We start from the raw sequence: 9,315 nt of genomic DNA on the forward strand, positions 1-9,315 counted from the left end.
ATACATCCTTGACACACACATTTTCTGATTTTGAATCTTGTCATGTTCCCTTGCAAGTGTTCAGAAAACTGCCTCTTGGTCTATGCATAGCTTTTACATGAGCATAATCACACTCTGGAATTCTCATTTTTCTCAATATTGTGTTATGATTTACACAGTCAAAATTAATGAAATACAAGTAAACAACTTTTTGGTTTTCTCTGTTTTCAACTAAGAGCCAGCTGACATCGGCAATGATACCCTTTGTGCCTCTTCTGAATCCAACTTGAATCAGCTAGCTTCCAGTCAAAGTACTCTTTCAGTCATTTTTTAATGTTTTTCAGCAAGATTTTAATTTCATGCTATATTAATGATATTGTGCAATAATTTCCACAGTCTGTTGGATCATCTTTTTGGGGGAATGGGTACTAGCTGTCTTCTGCATTAGTTGGCATAGGCTGGTGAGCACGTCCAGGGTTGCATTTGTTTCCTAAAATGCTTCAATCATATTCCAACAAATTCTGAAACCTTATGAATAATGCTCAAAATCACTGACAATAAGAAAGATGCAAGTCAAAACCACAATGATATAACATCTTACTCCAGTAGCCATGACAAAGTTTAACAGGACAGCAAGTAATAAATGTTGGAGAGGATGTCACAAGATAACATTGTTGGTGAGATTGTAAAATGATACAACCACTCTGGAAGACAGTTTGGCATTTCCTCAGAAAGCAAAACACAGAAATTGCATATGACCCAGCTAGTCCATTGCTTGAAATATTTCCCGGGAAAATGAGAACTGAGGCACAAATGGAGACTGGTACACCTATATTCATAGCAGCAATTTATTCACTATTGCAAGAACATGGAAACAATCCAAATATCCACCCACAATCAAATAGATTGGGAAACTATGGTCTATTCACACGATGGAATACAATACAACATTCAAGAGTAAATATTTTTTTTATTTTTTTTATTTGTGTGTGTGTGTGTGTGTGTGTGTGTGTGTGTGAGTGTACCGTCAAATCAGATCTGACTGGTACAGGAGGTCAAGAGCAATGATTTTGTAAATCATTGCCTAACTTGTGAGGTACTGGAGAGGGTTATACTAAGTGAACTAACTCAGTCCCATAAGGACAAATACTATACAAGACCATTATTGTACAATGTGTATGAGGATCCAAGATGGGGAGGGGGTAGCTGAGGGATAAGGATAGGGGTGGGTGGTTTAATCATAGGGTTGCATAAATTTATAGGTGGAAGGCAGGATGGATAAAGGAAATGGAAAAGATCCAGTGTGAAAAATCAATGTATATGAACTTTGTAAGTAAACCAGTATGAAATAAAAATTTTATTTAAAAAAAATCTGAGGCCTTTTTTTTTCAATGCCTTTAGTGTAGCTTGAACGTCTTCCTTCTGGATAATTGATTCTTGGCCATATGCTGCTTACTGAACTAGGTCTGTGTCAGTCAACTCATATTAGTACAGTGACTCTGTGTATTTCTTCCATCTTCTTTTGAGGCTTCCTGCATCATTCAAGATTCTGTCCTTTGATTCTTGAATGGTTTAACAGAAATGAGTTTGAGTTTGAGTTGTTTAAGATCTCTTAATTTTCCTAGTTGTTGTCATCAATTTTATTTCACAGAGATAAACCTTAAAAGAGAATAGCATTTCTTTTTTTTTTTGCTAGCTAAACTATTGTTTGATTTTTAACATTGATTCAGAGGGTATTTTCAGTTTAAGATTTAAAGATTATTTCAAGGCAATAGCACCAGGGGTTCATGTATATATCATAGGTGATTCAACAAAATTATCAAACAACATCATCAGTATTACATGGAGGTAAAGTCTTGCTAAAAATGACTTAAAAACATCTTGAGCAATTTTCTAGATTGATAGAATTTTCAGAAGTTCAAGCTGGATTCAGAAGAGGTTATGGTACTAGGAATATCTCTGCTAATATTGGAAAGATCGTGACTGAAAGCAGAGAATATCAGAAAGATGTTTACTTGTGTTTTATTGAACATACAAAGGCAGTTGACTATGTGGATCATAGCAAACATAGATAGCATAAAGAAGAATGGGAATCCAAGACCACTTAATTTTGCTCTTATAAAATGTGCACATAGACCAAGAAACAATTATCCGAATAGAACAAGGGAGCACGACATAGTTTAAAACTGGAAAAGGTGTGCATCAGAGTGTATCCTTCATCCTAACTTATTTAATCTGTATGCTGAGTGAACCATTCCAGAAGCTGGGCTTTATGAAGAAAAATCTGTCATGAAGAATAGAAGCCTCATCAACAACCTGTATTATGTGAATGGCACAATGTTACTTACAGAAAATGAAGAAGACTTGAAGTATTTACTGCAGAAGATCCACAATCAACACCCTGACAACAGTAGTCAGGAACTCAAATATATGTTGCATATGGAGAATCTCGAGGAGATGGATAGATTCTGTGAGTGCAGTGGTGGGAATGAGTGTGTTTGAGGCTGTGAGGTTGGCACAGGATAGAACGCCGTTTAGGGCTCTTATACATAGGGTCGCTATGAGTCACAAGCCACTCGATGGCACATAACAACAACAACAACACGGAGAATCTGCTGCCAAGAAGCTCTCCAAAGTTCTAAAGAACAAGGACCCACACCATGGTATTTTCAACTGCTTCCTATGCATCTGAAAGTTGGATAACAGAGAAGGAAGACTGAAGAATTGATGTCTTTAATTATGGTGTTGGCAAAGAGTATTGAATATTCCATGCAATGCAAAAGAATAAACAAATCTGTCTTGGAGGAAGAACAATCAGAGTGTTCTTTAGATGTAAGGGTGAGGAAACTTTATATCATGTATTTCTTTTTTTAAATAAAAATTTTAATTTAACTTGTGATTTTAACAAAAGTTTACAGCAAAGTTAGATTTTCATTAATTCATTGTTGTTCATTTTACCCCACACACACACCCATGCCCCTTTCCCAGTTCACTTTTGTGGTTTTTTGGTTTGTTTTGTTTTTTGGTTTCTTTTTGGTTGTTTTTTTCCCCTCTTGATCCATGTCTTTATTGTCCTTCAGGTTCTAGAATTGCCTCACAATACAACGCATAGTTATGGGTTCCAGCGTCTTCGTTTATTTCAACTGCCTATTCCGGTTTGATGCCAAATTTCTTTTTATAAAACATGTTTTATTATCAAAGATTTAGAGTCACAATAAAAACAAGTGACAACCTCCCCCCAAATACCCTGCACTTGTGTAATTGTCTATTACACTTTTTCTGTGAAAGGAATATAAAAGTCGCTTGCTGTTTGTAAAAAAGCTCAGTCTGAGTTATTTCAGCAATGTCCTGTATAGCATAGTTCAGCATTAAAGAAAAATTTTGAGGCTGAGCAACAAGGCCCACCTTTCATTATTTACATCCCTATGAGCAGGTATGTATATATGTATAAAGAAAACTCCTCCCTCCGTGACTCCATACACAGGGAAGCCGTGTGGGGGTGAAAAATTCCTGAGGGACCAGGAGCCACAGGACACAGTGGGATTTGAGTTATAATCTCTTGTCCCTTCTGTCCCGGGTACATGGGACCCACAAGTCCCACCACCTACGATCTTATCAAGGGTAAGATTTCTGATACTGCTGACTGGGACCTCATGGTTAGACCAGGACAGGCTGATGTAGGAGCTCCAAGCAGGTGTGTTACCTGTGTGTCTGTACACATGTACACACACATGCACACACTTCTACATGGCAATCCCTCAAATTAATTCAGATGAAAAAATAATTTTACTCAAATAGCATGGCAATACTTTGTTTCCAGTTGCCAACAGGCATCTGTGACAGGTGATCAGTGACACAATGACAAATTGTCAGCCTTTTGTCATTGTGGGGACTGTGGTGAGGGTTTCAAGTGGTAACTCTCTTGACGGCTGACATCCACAATGGTAACCAATGCCATTTCAAACATCTTATTCAAACCCCTGACCAGAGAGGTATTTAATTTCTTGTCCTATAAGATCATCAATTTCATCACAGAACCACCTGTGATCTGGAACATCCTAAAACTGAAATCACACTGCAAAGGGGAACTTGGGGGGGGGGGGGAATTTCAAGGTAGTAGAAATGAACTAAAGATTAAGGCGTCTTACATTCTTGCCCCTTTAAAAAAAGCTACCAAAGTCACAGTATGTTGTCCCTGATGAGAGTGGCCAAGGGGGTGGTGAGCAGGTCCCAAGTTTCTCTGCCCAAGATACCCCTTTCCCTGTGGGGGAGTCATAGTTTGTACTGAGCTCACAAGGTCCATCCAAGCCCAGGAGGGACATCCTGTGGGCTTGCACCAACTGTTCCTGATCACGATGGAGGAACTGAGGTTCTGATGGGGCTGGTGGTCCTCATCACACACCTAGGGTGCATGCGCCTTGCCAGATGCGTCTGCCAACAGAGTGCCTCGGCCTGGTGCTGCACTGCTTCTCTGCATAGTGTGAGGTTGGCTGCTCCCATGGGAGGGTCACCAGGCACACCTTCTCCACTTTTTTTTAATAGTCATTCATTGCTGCACAACTACCTACTCCCCTCCCCCTAGTCCTCTTTGCAGTCTACGTCTTGGCTGTTGTCATATGTATACTGACTAACCATATTTTCCTTTTAAACAGCTCTTTCCTTCATCTGTTTCAATGCAATGTTCATTTTCTATCCACTCTTATCCTATTCTCCCCCAACCCCCCATGTCAGACTTGCTTTTAACAGTGGTGCTATGCAGTATTTGTCCTTTTGGGACTGAGATATTTCACTCAGTACAAAGTCCTACAGGGTCACCCATGTGTAATTTTTTACAAGTTACTTGTTTTTCAGTCTTATGTGGTATTCTATTGCATGAATATACCATCGTTTTTCTACCCATTCGTTTGTTGATGAACACTTGGGTTACTTCCATCTCTTTGCTATTGTAAGTAACACAGCAATAAATATAGGTATAGACATATTCATATGTATGTTTGAATTGTAATTCTGGTTTCTTTGAGGTATATTCCCTACAGTAGAGTTGCTGGTCAAATGGTATTTCTATTTCCAACTTTTTGTAACTTATATACTTTAAACATGCTATCAAGAGGGGCCAGTGTTTTGGGAAAGGCATCATATTAGGAATGGTAGAGGATCAGTGAATGAAAAGATGATCCTCACAAGACGAACTTGCACAGTGAATGTAGCAATGGGTTTGAGTTTGTCCTTGATTATGAGGTTGGTACAAGATAGGGCAAGGTTCAAATCTGTTGTTCATAAGGTCACTCTAAGTTGTAGTGAATTTGAAGGTATAACATATATATGTTGAATCACAATGTTGTTGTTATGTGCCATCGAGTTGCTTGCGACTCATAGCAATCCTATGTACAACAGCCTTAAATCCTGCTCTGTCCTCTGTCAATCTCATTGTCTCCAACACACCCACCCCCATTACCCCAGTCTCTGAATCAATCCATCTCATCGATGGCCTTCCTCTCCTGCACTGTCCCTCCACTCTCCCAAGCATGGCGTCTCTCTCCAAGGACTGATCCCACCTTGCAACATGTCCAAAGTACATCAGATGAAGCTTCAGAATCCTTGCCTCTAAGGAGCAACCTGGTTTAACCCTCTCCAGGATGAACCTGTTTGTTTTCTAAGCAGTCCATGGTATATTCAATACTTTTCTCCAGCACCACAACTCAAAGGCATCGATTCTCCTTCTATCCTCCCTAGTCATTGTCCAGCTATCTGATGCATAGCAAGTGATTGCAAAGACCACGGCCTGTATCAGGCACACCTTAGTCTCCAGAGTGACACCATTACTTTTCAGTACTTTGGAGAGGTCCCTAACAGCGGGCTTTCCCATTGCAGTATGTCTTTTAATTTCCTGGATGCTGGTGCCAAGAGTGTTGACTATGGTATTCTGTTGTATATAGGGTTTTCAGGGGCCTGCTATTTTGTAAGTGGAAGGCCAATCCTTCTTCCTAGTCTGTCCCAATCTGAATGATCAGATTTAGAGAAGTATCTGACAGATAAGCATTTTACAGAAAAAAATCAAATGAAAGCTATTTCCCCAAGTGTGGAATTAACCATTAGTTTCAGTGTTGTCCCCGCCTTTGACACACGTGTCTTGACTCATTTATTCCCCTGCTCCACCATCCACCTGCATCTCTGTCCACTCTAACCTTCAACACCTATCTCCCATTGTTCAGCCCTTGATCTGATAGCTTATATCTCAAGCTTTATGGGCTTCTGTGATTCCAAACACTTCAGCTGCTAACAATTTCTTATGCTGTGGCCAGTATCTCTTGAATTTAGTGGTAATGTTTCCCAAGCGAGAGTGATGTGTCCTGTAGATCTGGTGTATAGATTGTTTTTCTGGCCCTCGGGCCACATATATATTCAATTATTCAAATACACCAAATTCTCTGTGGGAGAAAAATAGACAAGCTCCTCCCATACGATTTACTTCCTTTGAAAACTCACTGTATGGTCATCTATGAGTCGGTACCCACTGGATGGTACATAATGAAAAAAACATACACATATACACATAGGTATGCATATGTATAATAATGTATTTTAATTTAGTCAGAATGGACTCCTAGCTGACCTTCTAGTGAGTTTTCAGAGGCTATAAATCACACATGAGGAAATTGCCTATCTTTCTCCTGTTGAGCTGGTGGATTCTAACTGCCTGCTTAGGGTTAACAGCATAGCTCATTAATCACTAGGCTACCAGAGTTCCCAGAACATATATGGCATTGGATAAGGGCTTCAATTTCTCTACACCCTTGGAAATGCTAGTTGTTGTTTGTTTAATTTGTTTTATAATAACTTTACTAGTAGAAGTTAAGATATCTCTTAGTGACTTTATTTTGTATTTCCTTAGTGATGAATAGCCTTGAGTCTATGTGTCTATTTTCATGCTGACATAACATTTCTTGATTGCTCTAGCTTTGTATGAAGTTTTGAAATTGGAAGTATGAATCTTCCTCCTTGGTTCTTATTTTGAGCTCATTTTTGGAGGGCTTTTCTAGGACTCCTCGCAATTCCATATAAAGATCATCTGTTCCATTTCTGTGAAAAAAGAACTGTTTGAATTTTGATAAAGGAAGTATTGAGTCTGTAGATCACTTTGGGTTGTATTGACAACTTAGCAATATTCACAAGGCACCCATCTGCCATTACTCTAAAAATATTTTCTACAGTAAAAAACCTAATGAGCTTTGACCTTTACTAAGTCGTACAGCTCAATTAATAGCATGTTAAAGGGGGGAGGCAGAAATCCCCACTTTACTTCAGAAGGAAATGTGTATAGCCTTACAATAACAGTAAATTGCTGAGCATTCTGACTGAAATGTGTGTCAACCCCTCAAGGCCATCTAATAAAGCTAATTTAGCCTTTCAGACAGATTCATTATCATAAAATAAAATTAAGACACTGTCCAGAACAGAGTTTTAGTAAAGTTATCCATCTAAGCAGCAGACAGCTCAAGTATTTGAACTTGTTTATGCTCTTCCTTACAGAGATGTCAGAAAAGGACTGATGAGGAGGAGGTGATTGTCTTCCCCCCACCTCAGGAATCGCGAATAAGGATCAGCAGTTGGAAAACATGAACTTGGTGACAGAAATAAAGTCAGATAGAGAATGATAGAATTTTGCACAATCAACAACTTATTCACTGCAAATACATTTTACAAAAAAAAAAATAAATTCAGGCTGTACACATGGATTTCACCTGAAGGCATGCATAAGAATCACATTAATTAAATCTGTGGAAAGAACCACTGGAGAAGTTCAATATCAACTGTGAAAACTAGGCCAGATGCTGATTGTGGAACAGATAACAAACTACTTATAGGCAAGTTCAAGCTGAAGCTGAAGAAAATTAAATCAAGTCCATAGGAACCAATATTTGACTGTGAGTCTATCCCATATGAATTTCAAAACCATCTCAGGAACAGGTTTGAGGCCTTTGATATTAATGATCAAAGACAAGATGAGCTATGGGAAGATATCAAGAATATTATCCAGGGAGAATGCAAAAGGTCATTACAAAAACAGGTGGAAGGGAAGACCAAGATGGATGTCAGAAGAAACTCTAGATGTTGCACTGGTATGCTGAGACGCCAAAGCAAAGGGAAGAAATCAAGATATTAAGGAGTTAAACAGAAGATTCCAGAGGGCAGCACGGGAAGAAAAGGTATTACCATGAAATGTGCAAGGAGCTGGAGTCAGAAAATCAAAAGGGCCGAACTCACTCAGCATTTCTTAAGCTGAAGGAACTGAAGAACAAATTCAAACCTTAAGTTACAATACTTAAGGATAACTTCGGCAGCATATTAAATGATCCTGGAAGCATTAAAAGAAGATGAAAAGAGTATACAGAGTCATTGTACCAAAAGGAATTGATGGACACATAAGAATTTCATGAAACAATGTATGAGCAAGAGCCTGTGGTGATGAAGGAAATAGGTCAAGCTGCTCTGAAAGAATTGGCAAAAAACACTGGAGGACATTATGCTGAGTGAAATATCTCAGTTGCAAAAAGACAAATATTGCACGGTGCCACTGCTGTAAAATGGGACTGATATCAGGGTGGGAGTAAGACTGAGAAAAAATGGATAAGTTGTGTATACTGCACTGAAACAGATGAGGGACTGAATATAATTTAAAAGCGAGGGTATTAAGGTTATCACAAGAGTCCTCAATTAAGGTTGCATAGTGGAATATACTTGGGGTGGTGGGAGGGGTGCGGGGGGATTGTGTACCAGGGAGGGAGTCTTTCTTTTACTTTTCAAAAGAGAGGAGTGAACTGAGGGGCAGGGAGAGAGAGCTGGGCAGGTAGAGAAGTGCAGCAATGAATGAATGGAAATCCAAATTCTTTGTAAATGTTCATTAAAATTATAAAAAATAAAAACACACAACAACAACAAAAAAGAATTGGCAAAAAATGAGGCCCCAAGAATTGAAGGCATACTGATTGACATATTTGAACAAACAGATGCTGCCCTATATGTTTTCATCAAGTTGTACCAAGAAATCTGGAGGACACCCATCTGGCCAACTAACTGGAAGAGATCTATATTTGTTCCCATTCCAAAGAAAGGTGATCCCACAGAGTGTGGAAATTACCGAAAAATATCATTGATGTTGTTGTTGTTATGTGCCGTCGAGTCGTTTCCTAATCATAGTGACCCTATGCACAACAGCCCTAAACCCTGCTCTATCCTGCACCAAACACACTGCCTCTGACACACCCATTCCAATTACCCCAGTCACCAAATCAATCCATCTCATAGAGGGTCTTCCCCTCCTGCGCTGTCCCTCCA

The 9,315-nt window shown here is 39.2% G+C and overlaps 1 pseudogene; it reads left to right on the top strand.

The window, feature by feature from the left end:
• The first annotated feature begins 3,560 nt into the window (after nucleotides 1-3,560).
• The window catches only part of LOC102854116, a 30,415-nt pseudogene continuing 24,660 nt past the window's right edge, over nucleotides 3,561-9,315 (top strand).

Source organism: Elephantulus edwardii, unplaced genomic scaffold (assembly GCF_000299155.1).
Source record: "Elephantulus edwardii isolate Elephantulus edwardi_28Jun2011 unplaced genomic scaffold, EleEdw1.0 scaffold00320, whole genome shotgun sequence".
NCBI lineage: Eukaryota > Metazoa > Chordata > Mammalia > Macroscelidea > Macroscelididae > Elephantulus > Elephantulus edwardii.